At 31.7% G+C, this 23,531-nt stretch overlaps 1 protein-coding gene across 4 annotated transcripts in view; it reads right to left on the bottom strand.

Annotated features, from left to right (window-relative positions):
- Nucleotides 1-15,538: 15,538 nt before the first annotated feature.
- Nucleotides 15,539-23,531, bottom strand: part of cpb (F-actin-capping protein subunit beta) — a 66,323-nt gene continuing 58,330 nt past the window's right edge. For 3 of the 4 annotated variants that reach the window (XM_075382138.1, XM_075382139.1, XM_075382135.1), the window contains exon 6: nucleotides 15,539-17,007. The gene's annotated coding sequence lies outside the window, so the exon portion shown is untranslated. Of the gene's footprint in view, nucleotides 17,008-22,756; nucleotides 23,440-23,531 lie in introns of those variants that run through there. The other variant, XM_075382136.1, reaches the window with a different exon arrangement.

The raw sequence follows: 23,531 nt of genomic DNA, 5'->3' as shown, positions 1-23,531 counted from the left end.
AGACTAATAGTACATACGTGTAAAAGGCGCGCAAAAAGCTGAAGATTTAAAGAAGATCTTGCATTCTAAGACCGCGGAACTTCAAGTAGATCTGAAAACCAGAAATAGTCGACGCACTATTGTACGTATCAAAGACACTGACGTACAGACTACAGAAGAAGAGATCCACGTTGCAGTATCTAAGGTAATTGGGGACAGGAATGAGTTTAAAGTGTCATCAGTCAGACAGGCCTTTGCCTTAACCAAGAACGCTATGCTGATAACAACTTTGAGAGCGGCAAAGAAATTGACAGAAGCAAGAGTAACAGTCGGTTGGGTTCATTGCAAAGCGATCATCAGGGAGCCCGAAGACAACTGTTTTAGATTTTGGGCCGCCGGATATGTTGCGTCCACTTGCAAAGGAGTGGATAGAACGCAAAATTGTTACAACTGTAGTAAACTCGGCCACTGGCGCGCAGAATGTAAGAATACGGCCACGTACTTACTATGTGAAAAGGAGGACCGCATTACCGATAGATGTATTCGATCATGAACGTCATGCTATTGAATACAAACAGGAGCGTTACCTCTCACGACTTAGCATGAGCAGCAGCGCTGGATCGAAACAGATTTCTTAATCACGTTAGAACCTAACCGGAGAGAAATTGCTTCCCAGGACCGACTGATGGAGATGTAGCGATCAGCAACGTATCTGGTAAATTTGCGGTTACTCGTGCTGGTAGTAGAGATATCTTCTCGTGCTGGTGTTGGCCGCTGACCTGCACGCGATATCTTATATTTCCCCTAACTGTGACCTAGAAACCTTTGAAGGCAGGATAGAAGAACTAGAAAATAAAATTAGATCCTCGGCCAAACCTGTTTTTTTTTTGTCCGGCGACCTGAACGCAGACAGTGTTGAGTTGGGAGGAATGAAGTCCACGATTAGAGGCCATTCTTGCTACGATGCTGGGGGCGACCAACATAGCAGCAGTAAACACCCCTCGCTTCGCTACTTTCACGGGCAGGGGGCGTGGCTCGGTTTTAGGTATTATCGCTGTTCCTGAGAGATCATTTCCCGTGTTACGGGCTGGAATATAATTGATGAAGACTGTGACAGCGATCACCGGGCTATAACGTTTTTTATACACTCTGACCGTCCCACACCCGAGGTCTCCTGCAGATGGAAACCGTCGGCTCACCAGATAAACATTTTCGCCAGAGCTGTTGATAACAAGACTCGATGCCAGGCAATTTTGGACAGTGAAGATCTCTCTCGAATTATGTAAGAAGAATGCTCCCGAATCAAATTCAGAGCAGGACCTAAGAAACGAAGGGTGCACTGATGGTCTGACTATGTTGCGACTCTAAGGAAGGAGGCCACACTCTCCAGACGGCTCCTTCAAAGAATGAGAAGAAGGGTCTCTTCACAATTGCGATAAGGTGAAGTGCAGTATACGACTGCAAGGAACAACCTGAGCTATGCCATTAAAAGGGCCAAAATACAAGCCTGGAACAATCTAGTGGATGGCCTCGACAGTGACCCATGAGGGCTTGCTTTCGGACTTGTAATGAAAAAGTTTGGTCGCCGGCTTCCGCTATTACCTCGATCACGTGTATTTGGCGCCGTCTGGGACTTGTTCATCTTAACTGAATACGGGATCTCGCAATTTGACTGCATATGCGAAGAACGATTCACGACTAAGAACTTAGGCTGGCAGTGACCAGGATCAATGGCGATAAAAGTTCGGGCCCCGACGGTATCTTGGGGTCCTTCCTGAAATCTATTCTTTCTTAGATTAGTAAAAAATTGATGATTAGTAAACTGCTTTATTTTTTTCACAACTCCAGTGGAAGCTTACATTATTTTAATTTATTTTAAGTAAAGGTTCATGTTGTTTCTAAGGCAAACGATGACAATCTCCGTGAAACACTCATTATACACGAACAAAAAGCATTTATCTTTTAAAAAACGTGCTGCACGATTATAAATCATGCGATCGAGCAGATCCTTGTCGGTTTATAAAGGATGATCTGATATCGTGTATAAGTTTTTAAATTTTTATCTCGACACGTTCTTGTTCGGTAGATATTTAAATCATCATCTACCTATTAGTAATTTTCTCATTTCTCAGATAGCAAGAAAGCTAGAATTCAACTTACTTATTCCCAAAGGGTTATCTAAACAAAGTCAAGAAATTTGTTTTGATTAATATCTAATAAGGGTTTAAATTACGAAGTTGAACAGGGGAATCGAGATCACGAAAGCTGAGAATTTGAAACATGGGACGAATTCTCCCCTCACAGAATAAGATACCATTAAGGAGACGTTCTCTTCACCCAACTCTGATGGTGAAAAGAGGTGGGTATCGATCGAGGCGAAAAGTAAAAACTTGCAACGCATTTATATGCGGCTTTCCCTTTGAATCATGCTGTAAAAGGCCAGGGATAGATTACGGGTGTATTTCGCAGTTCCCAAGGACTCATCTTCGACAGAAACTTCAACATCTGTAAACAGCATTCGGATTTCTTTTTAGACTCTCCTTAAAATGGTTGCGTTTGTTAATCCGTGTCGAAGGACAATGAATATTCATTACAGTAATAAATAAGTTCATTAAATTTGTCTGGAGTTTTTTGTCTACGCAATTTATTAAGACAACGAGAACCTGAAAAATCAAAAGGTCATTCGTTAGTTACGTAAATGACTAGATCGAGGCAGAACTTGAGAAGTTTATAGGTTTGTTTAGAGATCCGTAGTCGGTTGTTGGAAATTTTCTTCTCTTGTAGCAAACGAAAACGGTCGGGTTCCTTCTGACGAAATTAGACTGTAACGAAAAACCAAAAAAATATAGTACTTTAAACACTCGCGGGCGGATTCTGCGATACAATTTTCAAAAGAGAAATCGGTGTAAAGACGAGGAAAAACGGACGTACAGTTAAAGTAAATATGTGCTGTAAGAGCAGAAAACATCACGACAATAATTACTGAAGTTGATTTAGAAACTATTAAATTCGGCTTATTATACGATCGTAGCAAAATCACTGGGTAGTTAATTTCAAAATGTCTTGAATCTACACTAGTTTGACAGAAGGAGAAGTCATGTACTAAAAGAGAAATTAGAAACGAAGATTTCGTTTTTCTCGGTTATTAGGTGTTCGCCTGGTTATTAGTTGCGATTACTCAGAGCGCAATCCGGAAATAGCATGAGCATATATTCTCAGTTCCTGTGAAAATTTTAAACTCGTCAAAGAAAAACGTCAGCACAGATGCGCCGATTAAAATGTTCTATGAAAATGCATTAGGAATTTCTCTCTAAACCGTACTTAAGAGGATGACTGGAGAAACGGCATTGTATTTCCTGTTGGTATTTCGAAATCGCTGAAACATCAAATAAATATGTGAAAAAGAAAACCTCTGACAGCTAACATCAAATAACCGTTCATTTATTCCGATCCCACATCTGATTTTGTATTGACTTGGACTATATGAATTCCATGATGATTTCGAAGACACAGAATGTATCTTTAGTTTGAAAAAGCAACAAAATAAAATATTGAATTAAAAATTCAGTGTTTTCTCCAAAAATGAACGAGTAATTCAGCTAGCAGTATATATTTAATGTGTTTGCTGCAGTATTTTTTACCTTTGAAGCAGTAACATTACTCGCATCACATTTTTACAGAAAAGTTTGAAAAGTAATTCGCCTCACAGAAAAAACTGGATAATTTTATTTTACTGACAACCTTTGAGATTTCATTTCATTAGTGAAATTTGTCTTCATAAAAAATGAAAAAAAAAAAAACTAGAAAGATTCGAGTTAGAAAGTATTATCTCTCGTTCACAATTTGAGGATGCAATTTCAATATTTAAATGAAATATGTACAAAATATTCATTAATATTTAACAGAGATTCCCGAGGTATAGAAGGCAAATATGAAACATATTTTTAAAGTAGGATAATTCCTAATTCCGGATTTTAACGGATCATTTCTTTGGTTTTTACGGAACACCGTCTATAACCGATTGATTAAAAAAAAAACATTATGTAGATGATACAGTGCAACACAACAGAAAATCTTCTCTTCCTACGATTTAATAAAGGTAGAGTACGCTAAATAAAAAAAATCTTTTTTCATTCACAAAATGAAACATGATTTTTAAGCAAGATAGAATTAAACGTTTTCAGCTAGATAAAAACAAAGCCGACGGAGTTTTGAAAATAAAATTTTATTTAACGATAAAAGATAAGAAATTGAATAAGTAATTCAAGGAATATAATAAAGGAAATCTGCTAAACTTCAGTCTATTCAAAAAGTATGTTTGAAATGAGACGATAGGAGTGATTTTCTGTGAATGTATGGTACCATTGTAATTTACGACCAACTTATTTTTTATGACTAACTGGACATGAAAAAATGAATTAAAAAAATTAGTTGATAATATTGTAGTAAATTATCCTAAGAAAAATCTTGCAACTAATTTTTAAAGGCGTCGGACGTAAGATGACAAAACACACGTTCACGATAATGAATGTTTGCAATATTATTATTATTTTACTATAATAATAAAATACATAATTTATTTATTCGTTTTCTTTCTAAATACTTTAAATTTAATTTGTTCTATTATTAATATTTTTTCCCATTTTTATTGAACTAAACTTCAGAATACATTACTGTTGTATAGATTTATTGTAATTCATCATTTCTTAATTTATTTTTAACAATTCGTCTTAATTAAAAATATAATTAATCGTATTTAAGCTTTTATTTTTTAATTTATTTCACTGTTTCTGTCAATTTAAATAAGCTAAAGATGTTAAGCAATTTTGAAGTAAGTTAGGCGCTTGAAAAAGATAGAAGTTTTCTCTCATATATTTATTTACATTCCTGATCGACTAAAATGTTTTAAGAATAGGATATAAGTGTTAAGTAAATCCAAATATGAATTTCTACGGAGTTTGAATTATATCGTACAGTCTGTAGGATTTATTATGATGAATTTTTTTATAACGGATGAAATACTATATGAACATTTTTATCTGAATTTATTTATATCAACAAAAAAAATCTAAAAGAATAAGGGGTCGGGCAGTGACAGAATATCTCACGTCTTTTATTAAAAAAAGGTTTTTTTAAAACACCAACACAACTTTTACAGAAGCTAGCAGGTAAATTTAATAAGATAATCGTATATGAAACACATTTTCTAGTAGAATTTTTTAAATCATCGATTTCTTTACCGGTTCAGAAGAGGGATATATAATAAGAGTTAATCGAACCAACCGCACATGAATATCTTTTAATAATACAAATTGTAAACAATTTGCTGCGATCTACTCCTAAATAAGTTTACACCTCGAGTCGACAGCTGAAGTATATTAAAAGAATTCCAAGCCGGTCTTATTTTTTAAAATCGTACAACATGATTAATAACATCCGTAATTTAAAGAATAAATTTAGATTAAGCGACTTTACATTCTTTGTGGACTTATATTCTCTGTAGCTTTTAATAGTGTATCATCACGCATTTTTCCTTGAAATCACTGTACAGGGAATTTCGATCGCTACATTAGAGAATACGTACGTATATCAGTACTTCATGCAGCCCCTTGGAATTTAAAAAACACGTGCGGTGTCGAACAAATATACATTCCGAGGGCGTTTTTTGCTCTTTGTTTTTAAATGACGTATTGTTAGCGTCCGATAAATGGAACACAGCAGAGTATAATATACGTATATGAATCACATTGTTTAAAATGAAACCTTGAAGTGAATTTAAGCAATTACTCGTACATAGCTTGTCTCAGTACTTCGGTATTCTTTCATCAAGTTTTAGATGGTATACTAAAAGTTAAAACAAAAATTTAATTTAATTATAAATCTTATCTTTCAATGGCGGCATTTTTTACACAACATTTTTTATAATTTTTTATTTTAATATAAGGATAACAAATCGAAAAGTAAAACTCTCTAGGCAAGAATTGGGCTAATATATATGAATAAAAAATAGTATTTTTATTGCAGCGAGTCTAAATTTATTCCTTAAAATAATGTGAAAGAAGACGAAAACGTATTATTTTATTGAAGTGCGTTCTATAATAAAGGAACTTATTTCCATTAAGGTTGTGAAAAAGCATTTCTGAGCGTTGATGAACTCAAAGTATCGTTAAATGGAAAAAGTCTGTTAAAAATAGGCAAGTACAGGTTGTACACAGGCCAAAACTTATAGATTTCTTCGATCAAAAAACGTAACAATTAATTTTGTTTTTCTATACGAAGAATGTTTTCTAATTATATGTGAAGGCAAAATTACTGTTTACTTCTATTAGATGTAAAATTCCTATAACCCTACTACGATGTGATTTTTTAAAAACACAGATTTAAAGTCTGTGTATTTTAAATTAGTTTTTTAGTAAATATTATTTCTGATTAATGACATTCATTGTTAATGAATGTGCACTAATAATTTGGATTAAACCTAATAGAAATTTAATTGTTATAGAGATAATACTCGTAGTAAGTTAAAAAAACGTGCTATCTCTCACTATTTCTAAATTATTGCTTGCGAATTAGGTTGTTCAAATTAAAAAAAGGTCTATTACTGCACGAAAAATTCCCGTTAATATTTACAAAATTACTACACAGTACAGCCTACGCTATTAACATCCACAAAGAGTAAAAATAAATATTTATTACGATAGTAGTGAAATAAGAAGCCATACGATTTCTGATGACGCAATTCTCTAAACCGGAAATGACTATTATAGAAGTTATTCACCGAGTGTTCGTGAATCAATATAAAAAAAAATTAACTGGCATATACACACTATGTATTTCCAGGCCATCATGTAAAGCTGTCAACTATTAGCTTACTCTAAGTCGGGTTAAATTACTTTACACGAGAATTTTTCTGAAAATGGTTTACGATTACGTACTAATTTTGAATATTTAGTATATAATAAAAACAACTAATATCAGTTTTGAATGAATTAGATGCTAAATCCGGAATAACTGGGGAAAAATGTTCCAAAAGAAAAAATTGTTATATATTACCACTTAAATGTCACGTGACAGGAAAAGTATATTAAAACGAAATCCTAATATAAAATAAAGCCTGCCCGACATAGTTATTTTCATCTCCTTCAGGGGTCTAGTACAATTAATTAAAAAACTTGGCAAGATCGGTAAAAAGTTTTCGTTTGACGTCAACAAAACCAACGTATACGGAATAAAGCTAAATAGTAAAAGGTCGGTGCTCCAACACGGTATAGCTGTAATGTAATATTTGTTATAAAAGTGAACCATTTACTAATAAATAACAAAGAAGTGTAAGCTGTAATAGTTCGATGGGTTACGTTTTAAATACATATCAATAGTGAATTTCTGATCAAAGTAGCCTACTCTCCGATTATAATTCAACAATCGGTTTTAAAAATAATCTTGTAGTTCATTTTGTAATTAATTGATCATGAATCGACGAAAATGAATTGTCAGTCTGTCTGCGAAACTTCCCGATTTTTCTTTGTAGATAACTATCAAAACGATTTTTATTAAATAATAATCAAACGACTAGATTTTAATTCCAATAAGTATTTAGCACTTCTATTAATTTCTTCCTAGGATATAATAAAATGTCCACGTTTTATTTTGGTGTTTTTTTTTTTTGTAAAAGATTTCGCTAAGGCTTTCTCCGGATGTCTTTATTTTTAATTTACAGTGTAGCCTTCTTTTTCAGTTTAATCAGCTCGCCGAAGCGCAAACCCCTGAACTATTACTAATATCTAATTGGAAGAAAGCAATCCAAAATATTTTTTTGTTGTTTCCTGTCAACTAGGATAAAATGTTTCTCTAGTAATCTATTTGATCTCAACCTAGAGGTATATTTCCATCCTTGGCTTTTGTAGTGGAAGGTTGTGATTTATTGTGTGTCTGTGCAGTGGTACTAGGACCGGTTTCTGCAGTACTTTATACCTGGATCAACTGGCTACCTGGCTGACCATGTAGACGAGTGTTGTTAGGATACCCGCCGGGCCACACCTGCCTGTATAGCAGCAGGCCATTGTCTTCATTCAGTTAAGATTACAATAGATTTCTATTTCTACTGATTCTTTGTATTATGAAAATTGAACTTTGTAAAGTCTTTAATAATACATTTTTAATAGCCTATACAAATTTTGTATAGGTCTATTGTGAAGTTATATCGAATATTTTAATTTTAAATTATTCTGTATAAAAGGAAAGATTAATTTCTAATTTCATTTTTCTTTGTGTGGTGTTTTATTACAGGAAGTGTAGTTTTAAGTTTAATTTTTGTAGCTTTATTTTTCCTAGAATGGAAGGAAAAATAAGGCCACCTCCACCCCGTTCGCCATCAACGGATTTGTCCGAATGGGAGAGGAAAGCGGGGCTGGCGCCAGAAACGCCAGGACTCCGTGCCTCCTATGGAGACGGAGCCCGTAGCGGGCTGCAGCAGCCGCCACCCCGCAGGCTGATGATGGTGGCCCATCACAGCCTGCTACCGTCAGGCGGGAGAAAATCCCGCCGATAATGCTGCCCAAAGGAGTGGCCAGCATTATCGCGAGACATAAAGTCAAGGATTGGGGGGCGCCTGGTTGCCAAGAGCACCGGGCTGTCAATAAGGCTGCAGCTGGGCAGACTACCGGGCGGTGCAGAGTTTTCTGCACTCATAGGGAGCCTTTCACTCCTTTCAGCTCCCGAAGGACAGGGAGCTGAAAATAGTAATACCGGGAATCCCCTATGGGGCTACCCCGGAGGAAGTAAGGGAGGAACTGACCTCCCTTGGCTTTGAGGTGACTTCTGTTAAGAAGCTCCTCACCAGGGACGGTCGGGAAACCCCAACCTGCCTAGTGGCCCTGAAAAGGACCTCTAACGCCAGATCAATTTATGACCTTAGCAGCATTTTTTACTGCAAGGTCGCAGTGACTGCTTTTGTGTCACGAGGGGGGCCGCCTCAGTGCCACAGATGCCAGAAATTTGGGCAGTCTTCGAACTACTGCCAGAGGTTCCAGCAATGCGTGAAGTGTGGTGGAAGCCACGATACTGCCACATGCGTTAAAACACGCGAGGAACCAGCCTCATGTGTAAATTGTAAGGGGCCGCATCCGGCTAATTACAGGGGCTGCCCCTATTATAAGGAGCAGATGAACAAAGTCAAAGGCATCAAAAAGCCCGCGACTGTTGACGGCCGCAGCTGGGCCCGCGTTGCCGGTGGGGGAAAGGCAGTCCCCAAACCGGAGGTGCCGGCACCTGTGGCTAAGGCGGTAGTCAAGGGTGTGGAACGACTCGTCGTGCCGTCTTTGTCTCTGACCAAGCACTCACCGAAATAGAGAGGGAAACGGCCTTCCTTTAATCGTGTCATCCCAAAATAAAAATTCATTTTTTTTTTCTTGTGTGTTCTGGTTCTTTTGTTGCAGATACCCACAGCCACCACAATAAACATTCCCCGTATCTTGCGGCCACGCGGTCTCCCCAACCCCTTCCCGGACACACGTGTGTCTGGAGATTAATATTATGTAGAGTAAAGAACTACTGTTTGCTTCTGAAAAGGCAATCGCCGCCCCAAAACCGCGATCGCGAATAGGTACCACCAAATTGTAAGTTCCCTATTCCCTTTCCTTTCAAGAAAGAAGAATGAGGGAACGAGCCCAGCATGGAAGAAAGAAGAAACCTGCACTTTCCCCCGTTCAGCCCTTCGGGAATACTAAGGTTAACGGTATGTAACTTCGATTACTACCAATTCTCGGAAAGTGCAGGCCAAAGAAGAATGAAGAGGTCATCGGAAGAAGAAGGAAGACCCTCTAGTCGTCCCAACATCACGGACTGGAGTCCGGAACAAAGCCCAGCAGAGATGCGTCCTGAAAGGCAGCCATAACAGAAGTGGATGAAGAGCTTCTACACAACCCTCCCTTTAAAACTTACATAAAAATTAACACAAATCAGCAATTACGACTCCTCCGGAAAAGGGGGCGCATTGCTCCCTCCATATTGTTAGTGCCCCGTTGTGGCGTATTCCTGCTAGCCTATGAAGCGTTAGCACCGAAAGGACTTCAGTGGACGGTCTGAAGGGGAATTACGTCGGGAGGACAGGTTGCATAAGCCTAGCCTTCCGCGGTCGGCCCATAAAATGGGTTCGATAACGCTGGTTCAACAACGGATTGGAATGCAATTAAATCCGTCCTTAAAATACTAAATATTAAATAAAACAAAACTTGAAAAATTAGACCCGTCACTTAAAATAAACCTTTTAAAAACACGCCGATTAGAATCATCCAGCAGCAAGGGACTCTGTCCAGGTTCTGCGATCCGTAGGGAGAAATAAACTCCCGCCAACTTTGCATTCCATTCCATTCCATTCCTGGAGGTATTAGTTATTACACAACAACACTAATTTTGATTTAAACCTTTATTATCGGATACACCTACGCTACAGACAACTAATACAGCAGCTGTCCAAAGCGATCCCACTGCAAGCTTTTTCCAAGATAATAAAAAAAATTTTTTAATTATAAGATCTACTTTTTAAACAACTTATTATCTAGTCTAACGCTCACGTTATTGTAAAATATTTTTATGTCTGATGAAATTTTTATAATTACCTATTTTCATGCGAAAATTGAAAGGAGAAAACTGAGAAATTAAGATAAAAAATATGCTTTCCATAGAGCCAAACAAACCTATGAGGTTTGTTTGGCAGTAGTTAGTATATAGCAGCTATACGTATGTTTTCTTTCTTTTATTAGTTAAGTTCTCACCTTTGCTTTTTTGTAAACGGCTTTGTTTTCATTAAGGATATCATTTTTCGTACCCCTACTCATATTTTATACAAAAATAAATAAACTTAAAATAAAAATTATAAAACTGTCCAAAATAAAGTTAAACAAGAGATTAAACACAAACCTTTTTCAATTCATCATTCATTACATACTTGCCTCCAAAAATTGTTCAAGAAAAGTTGTAGGTTTTTATTTAGTACAGACTTACAAATTCAAAACCAATAATCTTTTAAATCCTTGTTACAGTATTATTGATATAGGTTTAATTTTTTAAATATTTTTTTATTTTTATGAAACATTTTTTTATATTTAATAAAAAGTAATAATTTATTTCCATTCCTTTCCGATTTTGGTTTACAACATACTAATTTGAAAAATGTATTTATTCTATTAAAAATTTTGTAGTTCACCATGTTTACTCGCTTTGATTAATTTTCTCACCTTAATTTTTTGACAAATTTTAAGAAATGAAAATGATCAAATAATTCGCTAAAAAAGCGCTTCTCTTCTCAGTTTGCCTTCATGCAACAACCACAAATAATATGTTACAAAAGGCACAATTGATCTGAATCCCTAAAAACTGACTGAAAATCTGAATAACCAACTGCGTTCAGTCAGTGGTTAGATATGGTTGCACAAGTTGCTCAAAGCGTTTTATCACTTCCTAGAAAGCCAGTTTAGAGGAAGGTAATAGGTTTTCTGGATCCATTATATAAACGCATAAATGTTTTCTACAAATATTTTCATATTACAGTTCCAAAAAATGTGATGAGTAGTAGACAGAATTCAGTCCCTCAATGGCATACAGCAGAATCTTGGCTAATCTTAAACAGAATAGTCGATTGATAAAACAGAATGCCAGAAGAGTTCTTCATCGAACTTGATGTAACCCTGAAATCAGTTTGAAAATTATGACAGAAGAGCGATTTGGAATATTTTTCTTTGTGTACACATACACTTATATTCACTTTCTCTGACTCATATGGCCTATCCCATTTAAAGGGGGTAAATAAAATGTTCGATCACTATCACTGGCAAAACAATTCAGTGACAGAATTTCATGAACGATTATTAAAAACTGTTTATGGAAATTCTCAGAAAAATCTATTCCGAGAAAATATTTGACAAACCATAAAAAGGAGTCTGTAAGGTGAAATTTTTTCAGGAAATTATTATAATTTTTCATATTTTTTTTTTTAAGTAGACTGTAGTAAAACATGGTACTGTCCCTCACATTCTTTAATATTTAAAATATTTGTTACTCTTTAAATTAAAAACAAACATATTTAATCATGGAATATTTCTATTTATTTTCCTCCCATATTTTTCAAAGTCTACAAAGATAAACAATGCATTTTTGAATGAAGCACTCTTGAATAAAGATTATTTCTATTTACATTAGTTTTTATAACTCAGACCATATTACAACATTCACTGGTTTAATGCCGCTACAAAATTATTCTCAAAAATAAAATTGCAAGAGGCAGAGTTTCTAAATTAATCATTTTCGGTTATCTATTGTGGTAATGTTATAAGTTCACTATAAACGCATAATATGCATAGTTCGATATGCATAATATTATAAATGAAAAATCTTGATACAGTACACAAAACGAAAAAGGAATCCTGCTTTTGAAGTATCTATTAGTAAGAAGTTATGAAAATTGGATTACAGTGGTTTTAGTGTTTTTTAAATTTTTTTTAATATAATACAGTAAAAAAAAACAATCATGCTACTTTTCACCAATTAATAAAGAAAAAGGTAACAGTTTTTTTACCACATTTTTTGTAAGCTGACTTCATGACTACGTATCTCATATGATTTGCAGAGAAAAATTGTTTCCATTAGATTCATTGATAAATTTTTAACCTTGTTTCATAAGAGTATGGGAAATAAAAAATATCAGTACCCAAGGCAAACGGTCAGATTCAATCGCTGTTATCCTTGCAAAGTTTTTGTGCATTTGAGTTTTCCGTTAAACAAATGAAAAATTTGAAAGTAGAGCGTTTTCAATTTAGCCGTGATGACGAAGGACAGAGCCATGTAGTTGGGTTACAATAATTCATATGTGATGCAAAATGTTTCACACATTACAAACACTACTGAACTGTACAATTTATTTTTTAAATTGTTTATATTTTAAGAGATTGATGTTTTGTAAAATTCTGAATAATATATTTTTGGATATTAAAATATCTTAACTAAATACTTACAAACATACCAAAAGTAGAATTTAAAGTTAACTGAATCTGTGATGTCACGATAAAAAAAACATATAAAAGAAAGTAAAATTTTAAAACTTATTAAAACAAAAGATTATACAAATTGTGGTTAGGCACTTCTCTAGTGTTATCAGAGTCGTAGTGAATGTTTACAATTAACAGTTCTACAGCAATTTCTCTGCATCCTTTTTCACATATTATTATTTCTTCCTTAAGTATTGAATCCATTTCTGCTAGTCTTCTTACACACTACTATCTAATTTTTTGTTAATGATTTCATCAACATATTTCTTGAAATAGGTGACTTTACACCAATCAGTCATTTTTCTGTGAGTAAATGTGGGTATTTTTCTGTGCTGCTTAGATGGTACCACACTCACCACTAATATCTAATATTTTATGCGTGTTTTAATGAATGACTGAAAACTACCTACAGAAATTAATCTGTTTAAGCTATATCTTGTTTTTTCAATTCTTGAATATTCATTGTTAAAGGTTATAAATTTTAAGTCATGTTTACTATATGACCCTTATTGTTTACAGTTATGTAAACTGACCAAAGAGGATATTTAGACAATTTCCCCAGAGACTCCAGTTTACTTTTAATGGTAAGCACTAGTATGAACAGAGCAAACCCTAACTCCTAGCCCAGTATTTTTACAAATGCAGATGAATAAATATTACATACCAGATTTATTCTGCACACAAGTTTCAGGAAACATACTCCAAAATAATTCTTGCATCTGCATTTAACAATTTCATTAAAAAAATCCTTTAAAATTAATACTCATTGCTCTAATGAGAAACAAATTTATATATTTGTATGACAAATACTTCATTAAACTAAAATAAGTAATTAAAAGAATGCGTACCATAATAAAATACTGTGTGCAATACAATTCTTATTGCAGCGCAAAAATCATTTTCTATATACACTGTTTGTTATTAATTCTTATAAGAAAATATTAGTATTATGACATTTTAGAATCTGTGGAAAAGTGTGGCTACATCAAACTCAATATAGGTATTCCATTACCTTTTGAGCTCTTTCTGTATGCAGGTTAAACGATTAAATCTACTGACGTATCACACAGACCTGTATGAAGACAATTTCCATTTCTTGGATACTATCACTGTATTCAGCAGAAAGAGCTCTCTGTCAAACAGTTGACAGATTTTCACCAGACTTTTCAGTTTTTCACATGTTGCTGACCTCATGGTGTCTGAACCAGAAAATTGTAAAAGTAAAGCTCTAACGTTGGTCTCATAAGGTTTAAGAACAGTACCTCTTGGATGGTGAAAGGTAAAAATAATCTTTATACAAATAATAAACTTTAGTCTAAAGTTCTTCCTTGCTCTGGTTATTATTATCCTGTATACATAGTGATGATCATCCAATTCTAGAAAACAATTTACTCGTTTCATGAGCTCATCAGCTGCCCAATAAATATAAATTAACAGTTGATAAAAATGATATTCATTTTTTGTTGTGTAGCAGCTGAATATTAATTCTATAAAATAAATAAATCTAAAAAAAAAGTAAAATAAATAACTCTATATTATTAATATAATTATGTAGCATTTTCCTCTAGTACTTACAATTAATAATCATATATAATTTTAAGTCATTAGTGCATATAAATAACCATAGTTTCATGATCAATAATAAAATTAATAATAGGGATTGGAGTCTTGGGTAACTGAATGTTAAAACTAGCAACAAATATGTCTGTATCAAGCACCTTGACTTTCAACACTCTTTTAAACAAGAATGAAACACAATTCCAATATTTTATTCTGTTAAACCACAGCTTAGTGGTTTATGGAATACAATTATGAGGGGGAGACACAGTATCAACCCTACTTTCTTGTATCTACTTAAAAATCATAATTTAATTACTGGAGGTACAAGTGACAATGTTACACTTCATTGAGTTTTGATCTCATGACATCATAATGCCCCTCAGTAATCCGATTTCTGAAATAACAATATAAACATACAATTTTATCCAATAATTTTCAAATAACACCTAACAATGACTGGTCTATTTATCTTAATGACAGAATCATTGTGTCGACTTTAAGTGTAGTCTTCCTAAGGTTTAGGAAAAATATCCTTTTGTAGACCTAGACTGAAAAACTAGTAGAGAACTGTCACAAAAACACCACCACCACTTACGGTATGACCGAGATAACATTTCTGCAGACAGTTCAAAAACTATCTTTTATACATTAACTTCTAGAGCAACGACAAAGTCTGCTGCTACAGAATCCAAAATGGGACCCTGGAAACCAGAAGCTATCTGGGTCACAAATAATGAGGAAAATGATGACATATTTTGGCTTCTGTTATGCTTTGACAGGTGGAAAAATTATTTTAAGTAGATATATGATTCACATCACATACAATAATAATGTATGCATTAAATTTTATTAATCTCATTTATTATAAATAACAATTTAAAATTATAATTCTTAGCCAAAAAAAAATATTACTACTGAACGGAAAATGAAGCAATAATAAATGAAAATCACAGAGAATGTTTTTTTAAAAAATAACCATATAATTTAATATAACTTTGTTAATAATTTTTAGGAAGATTACAATAAAATAATTATAACTAAAAAATCTATTTTATAGATAGCATGCTAAAATGCATACTTATTCAGATATAATAATTTTATTTATACATAATAAAAAAACCAATAATTGAATAAAAAATAATATTGATAATGAAGAATAACAGTCATTATAATAACAAATACTGAATCATAGCAATAATATTAAAATATTTAACAATAATAATAATATAAATGTACTGTACATCATGTTTCTAATATAAATTATTTTAAAGTAAACCTTAATAATAAATTAATTAATGAGGCCCGATAAAAAAAACTAAAAATCGCTTTTCTTGAATTAACAATATAGATCTCATGCAATGCCTTCTTTACCTACTTTAATTAAATCTTACAGAACGAGTAGCACTGTAAATTAGAAAGCATTACCTGTTTTTAATATCGACATAATGCAAATTGTTCCATAATAATAATAATAATAATCTATTTGTTTTTATTGCCAAGCTATACATATACATTATATACACACATCGTATATTAAGTTTCAAATAAACTTTATCTAAATCAGTACACAGATTCTATAACTTCAAATAAAAACAAATAGGATGGCTACACGGATGTAAAAGAAAGTTAAATTCACAAAATAATTTCAGTTCATATAATAATCAGTAGTAAATGCCGTAACAAAAAATTCCTTATGTACAAACTATAAGACTGTAATAATATTATTTTAGAGAGAACGCAACTCAAACCACAATTAAATATACTTTTAAGAGATTGCATTATATTTTAAGAATAGCAGAAATAAATTAATATGGAAAAAATCTCAAAATATGACAGGTAGTATTTCAAGATTTTATAATTAATACAAACAAAAAAATAAATACAGATATATTCATAAAATAAACAATAGTATAATTTAATAAAATGAAAATAACCATAAAAATATCCAAAATGTACATTAATTTGTTACCAATGGCTTAGGTTCATTTTTAAACTAACAAACCAGTAACAAAATAAGAAATTTGTTTTCAAATAGAAATCTAAAAAAAAAATTATCAATACAAATTACTTTTCTATTCTTTCATTATAATTCTAACACATTGGTTCATGACACAACATGCTAGAATTTACAGAATCCTAGAAAGGAATGTATAAAAACTAAAGAAATAAATAGTTTATAAAGAAAAAACACAACTTTCTGGTACTACATTACATTAAAATATAATGCAATCATGTAAATACAATAATAACGTTTTTAAATAAATAAATAAACTGTTAAGGCAGTTTGAAAGAATTGCACAATAAGAAATTAACATCAGTTAAGTGCCACAGTCAACGAGTTCAGCAGATTCAACTATATCATATCGTAATAAAATTACTCACTTTCAATCGGCACCGGTCTGGACAATAATTTCAGCCCATATAAATGCTGCGGACAAAGAAAAATTAAAGTGTAAAGCAGAATATGATTTTATAGTAATTATTTTCACAAAATCTTAAATCTTAGATTCTAAATTAAAATCTTCTATTGACTTAATGAATTATTTCAATGCTAAAACTTAACTGCTAGGAGTGAAATGCGAGGCAGACTTTAAGGCTATCCACTTTTTTATAACATATGTTTTCAGAAGTTAAAATAAAAATATACTACATGAGAATTGTTACCTTGATTCAAGGGTGAATTTTGATTATGTGCAACCAGTTTAAAGATTAACATATAGGACTACTGGATTATACTTGAAATCTTTTAAAATGAATGATAGTTTGTTAATTTATAATGCGAGTTAGTAACAAGCAAACTGCTATCAAATTAGCACCCAATATTTTATAAATATTCCCACAGGAAGTGATAATATTGCCTAAATTAATGAGTATGTTTCTGCTGCCTGTTGTAAATCAGTTTATAAGTTCACAATACAATGATCTAATTAAGATTCATGGGGCCTATCACAAATAATCTTAATCATAAAATTTTTAATCATTAATTATAATCAACACATTAAAGGACAACTAATAGTCATTGTTTATATGTAAAGTTTACTTAATTCAATTCTTTTGAGTACTGTGAACTGAAATCATTCATTTACAAATGTATTCTAACCTTAGAAATAAAAGTCAAAGATCTTCAGACGACAATATCAGATTCCCTTTACTCCCTAAGACCTATAATCCCTTCTCTGAAATGTAGCAATAACCAAATTAATCCTTTTTCAAGGTATGTTCTTATATTCAGAAATAATTCTTCAAAATTTTACTAGATTTGTAGCATAGCTATTTATATTTTTCTTCAAATTTTTTCACAAAGAGGTGTAAAATTGTTTTCTTTTTTATATTCCTACATACTCTGTGAAAAAAAAACAATTTTTTTGAGTTCTTTATGTAAAATTACTTTAAAATCATAAATGTAGCTATGTAAATTGTGAACATAGTAAGTGCAGTACTACAATGATTTATTTTTAAGACCAAATAAGAGAGATAATTTTTGATTGGCTGTAATTCAAAATTGAATTATTACATCAACTAAATAAACTGAATTATTACATACTCATTATTACATAAACTTCAGATATTTAAATCACAAGAATATATATATTAGTACAGTGGAAATCTCCTGGAACATCTGTATTTCATTAAAAAAATTTGGGACTTTATATCCTAAATTTGACCACAAAAAATTACTAAAATTATTTTTTATCCATGTTCTTATTCCTAAATTTATTTTTCTACTAACATAATTTTTCCAATTTTTCAAATATGAAGAATGACTGAAGAAAAGCTAAGAACCCCCCCCCCCCCACCACCAAAGATATTGCTCATTCCTATTAACAAATATATGCACCATACCTAAAATACTCATATATATGTGTCTAGTTTGGATTCAAGCACTTAAAAATAAGGAACAGCAGTAAGAAAATATTCTCTTGTCTAACCAAAAAAATAACCTTTTTGAATATCATTACAGATGATGTCTAGCTTGGCCCTGCCATTCTATAATTGGATATTCTTCCAATATAACCATATACATAATACACTGGTGCTGGGCAAGAGTGTGAATTTTCCAAGTGTAATGTGTCAAAAATTTTCAGAATGAACTCCTTTATATATTTATGTCTTAAAAAGCCACATTATTTACTATAAAATATGAAAAAAAAGATTATATTTCATTTAAAACATTTACATGCACCTAAGGATTACATGGCAACAAAAACACACATGGCATTTATAGACTTAGAAAAGGCATTTGATAACATAGACTGGAATAAAATGTTTAGTATTTTTAAAAAAATTTAGGGTTCAAGTATAGAGATAGAAGAACAATTCCTAACATTTATAGGAACCAAACTACAAGAGTAATAATTGAAGAACATAAGAAAGAAGTCACAATAAAACAGAGTCTGACAAGGATGTTACCTATCCCAATTACTTTTTAATCTTTACATAGAACTAGCAGTTAATGATGTTAAAGAACAATTTAGACCTGGAGTAACAATGCAAGGTGAAAAGACAAAGATGCTACGATTTGCTGATGATTTAGTAAAATGAGCTGAGAGTAAAAAAGATTTAGAAGAAACAATGATGAATGGCATGGATGAAGTCCAATGCGAGAACTATTGCATGAAAATAAACAAGAGCAACATGAAAGTAATGAAATGTAGTAAAATAATGTAGATGGATCACTGAATATAAAAGTAGGACAAGAAAAGACTATGGAGGTTGATGAATTTTGTTATTACAAGTAGAATTACTAAAGATAGACAAAGCAGAAGCGACATAAAATGCAAATAGCAAAGGCGAATCGAGCTGTCAGTCAGAAATATAATTTTCTGAAATCAAAAGTTAATTTAAAGTTGGAAAAACATTTTTGAAAGTATATGTTTAGAGCAAAGCTTCATATAGAAGGGAAACTTGAACAATCAGAATACCTGAGAAGAAAAGATTAGAAGCTTTTGAAATGTGGTGCTACACGAGAATGTTAAAAATTAGATGGGTGGATGAAGTGACAAATGAAGAGGTGTATAGCAAATTAATGAAAAAGAAGGATTTGGAAAAATATATTTAAAAGAAGAGACAGACTTATAGGCCACATACTAAGGCATTCTGGAATAGTCGCTGTGATATTAGAGAGACAGGTGATGGGAAAAATTGTGCAGGAAGGCAATTTTTGAAATATAAAACAAATTGTTAGGGATGTAGGATGTAGGGGGGTATACAGAAATGAAATGAATGGCACTATATAGGGAATCTTGGAGAGCTGCATCAAACCAGTCAAATGACTGAAGACATTACATTAAATCAGAATCTTTTCCTACATGGATTGGTTGTGAACTACGTGGGGAAATTACAGTTAAAAAGGTTTTATAGATAGGGACTTGAATAAATATGATAAAAGTAAATCTTAATAAACAAAAAGCACAATGTAATCATAAAAATTCAATGATAAAGATCTTAAAGATGATAGTAAAGCATTTTAAAACTGTATTTACTTACGAGATTGTTTATCTTATCCAGCACTCTTTGTGATGAATGTGCAAAAATTGATATTCAAACAGTTAACCTTTTCATAAAAGTTTATGGTAAACATTTGTAACTCAGTGTTCCTAAATTTAATGTTTAATCAATAAATTTATTTAAAACATGAGAAACATTATGGTAGCCTAACTTCCAGTTACAGAAACAATAAACATATATGAAAAATGTTTAACAAAATATAATTTTTGTTAACTTTTTTTAACCATTAAAATCTCCCATTAAAAGACAGAATATATTTCAGTCATGGATATGATTTACTTTTCATGCAATTTTTATTAAAGCTGGTATGGCTGTAATAAAATGAGCATAATATATGATAAATAGTACAAAAGGACTTACTTGATTCAGTCCTGGAAGAGCAACAGGACTTATAATTTTGTATCACAAAGTTTTTAATAACCTTAACAAAAAGGAAATTTTAAAAAAGAATGACTTGAATGTAATATTTCAACTTTTAATTAAAAAGGGAAATATTTGTTTTTATTTTTCTACAATGGTTTTTACAATCCATGATGTTATTGAGTAGATAAACCTATAATATAAATGTCAATTCTGAATCACTTCAGTGAATTATTTGCTAACTTTTTATTGCTTAGCTTGATGTTAAATTCCTGGAAAAGTTTTTTTTTTAAATTATAGATTTTGAGAATTTCTTTGAAAACATGAAAAACAGACTGCTGCTGAGGTTAATACTCTGCATTATACATTCTATCTACAACAGGAAACACTATCTGTCCTGGGCTATACAAATGTAAGCATTAAGAGCTTTTTAATGATATATCATAAGTGGTACTTATTTTCATTGGTTCCAGAGTTATGGCCAAATAAAATTTTAATAAATGAAATATTTGGATCTTACAAAGGAAACATCTTTTTTTTAAATTTAAATATATAATTATTAATGTCTGATTGTAAAAAAGGTTTTACGATAAATAATAATTCAATAATAACAATAAAAAAAAAATTATGAAAAAATATCATAAGTTATTAATGAAATAAAATTTGATGTACTTTTCATTAAAAAAAAAGTGTATATGTAATTTAATAGGTGCACAAGTAAGTCATGTGGTGTCCATATCAGATATTTTGTATAAATGTCTTCTTAATTGAATATGGTAATCATTCTCTAAATTTGTTATTTACAAGTTAGAAGTGCAGTGTTCTTTACTTAATTCAGTTCTTTTTTCAATGTGATAATAAAACTGATTTTTTTTTAAAAACTATTCTAATTTAGAATGATTACAAAACTAGCAAACAAATGAACATTTTTTCACATAAAAATATTATAAACAAATTTAATCTAAGTGTACCATTTTTAACAATTCATGTTAACATTTGTATAGGTGCAGTAGGAATAATCTTCCAGTGATTGTCCCAAGCTTTTAATTAAAAAATCAATTTTTAACATCACTAACAGGCACTTTGATACGATTAATTTCACTTAATCTACGATACAGGAAATAGTGATAAACAAATAATAAAAATCAGTATAAAAATATAAATGTATGAGGGATAAGAGCACTACCTCCCAAGAAAAAAATTCTTAATGATTCTTAAGGGGACGTATATCAAAACCAACAATGCTAATTTTCAGAAAAAAACATTGTCAAACAGAAGCAGGAGAATTATATTTTATTTATTTAAGGTACGGCATATTTATTTATAAATAACATTAATTAACCTATATTAATAAATTTATTTCAATAACCCATATTAATTAACATAAAAAATACAAAAAGTGTGTTTTTTTATTTAAATTGTAGTTTTCTTTTTCCCAAATTCATTACTTCTTTTATATTTAGGTACTGAAATATTTAATCAAAATAAATAGTAATGTGCAGGACAACAATATTTATTATTGTTCTTTATTTATAAACAAAAGGGAGTAATATTTTTTATATAATTTTACTGAAACAACTTGTAATAAACCATATTTGTTTATTTATAACAAATTAGGAATGTTTTTTTTTTCATCAGCTAATAAGGGGTTGAATGGTTTTTTTTTCATCAGCTAATAAGGGGTTGAATGTTTTTTTTTTCATCAACTAATAAGGGGTTACTGTTTGCAGTACGCAAAAGTATGATTATCCAAACACAGCCAACAAAAGTAAAATGAGCTAAGATACAAAAAATCAGGAAGCAATTTAAAAATTAATCCCTAGAACAAATTTAACCAAAATTAAAACAAGCTAAATCATACACTAATAACTGTATCTATTATCACAATTTACAATATTTTAAAGAAAAATAAGTTCTATGCCTATGTAATAAAACAAATTTTTTCAATTAGAGCTACTTTTATATTGTAGTTATGGTTTAACAATATCTATGAATGCTTTGGCTAATTTTTGAAAATATTAATTTCACAAAGGAATTGTTTATTATAAAAAAAAATTTAATATCCGTTTTAAATATATTTATTTATTTGTCACAATTTTTCATATTCAGTAAAAAAAGGGAAATATAAAGCAAAATATTCTATATAATTTGAATGATATACCTGAAGAGCTATTGCTATGTAAAAAATATGTAGCATCTATATATGAGGGCTCTCCAGAAAGTAACTTATGTTTTGAAATAAAAAACCAACCAAATAAAAAAAAGAAATTTTATTATATACATTTGAAAGGAACAATCTTAAACTATTTTTCTACATAGTCTCCATTTAAATTAAGGCACTTATCATAACGATGCAGAAGCTTTTCAATTCCTTGTCTGTAGAAATCTGCCGCCTTAGATTTTTGGCACCCATCTTGCACAAAACTTGTGATAGCCAAGTTTCCCTGATTTCCAAGTTTACTGCATTTCATGCAGTAAACGTCATGAAATTTGGGGGAAATGAATCGAGAGTTCCATAATCATAATGTGGTGATTTTCATTATCAATTCATCACTCACAAGGCTAGGCTGAATACTGCGGTCCTCATCATGAACATTGGTGCAGCCATTTTTAGACTGATTGCACCACTGCTTCACACCCCACCTTCACTCACTCATTTTCCATCTCTGTATACTTCACAAAGTTGCCGATGAATTTCAAGTGGTTTGAGGTTTTTTGCCACTAAAAACCTACTCACTGAACACACCTCACAATTCGTGTGATTTTCTATTGAAGTGCACATTTCAATAATTCACAACAACAAAGTAGAAAAATCACAGTCCACACGCTACGACAGCTTTATGCATACTGAGTGTAGAAACATTTTGACGCCAAGATGGCAGCTCTATCCCCACCCACCTCCATGCTAGCACAAACATAAGTTTCTGGATCACCCTTGTATTTTTAGATGCTATACATGCAGTTCCCAAATGTGGCCAGTATAAAGTACTAACTAAAACAGCAAAAACAGAGAAAGAATCAAGAGAACGTATAAGCACAGGCGCAGAGGCATAGAATCAAAGTTCAGATGATTTCATTCAAATA

This window comes from Lycorma delicatula, chromosome 1 (genome assembly GCF_047948215.1).
Source record: "Lycorma delicatula isolate Av1 chromosome 1, ASM4794821v1, whole genome shotgun sequence".
NCBI lineage: Eukaryota > Metazoa > Arthropoda > Insecta > Hemiptera > Fulgoridae > Lycorma > Lycorma delicatula.
The sequence above is the reverse complement of the archived record's forward strand: the minus strand, read 5'-3'. Positions and strand labels throughout refer to the sequence as shown.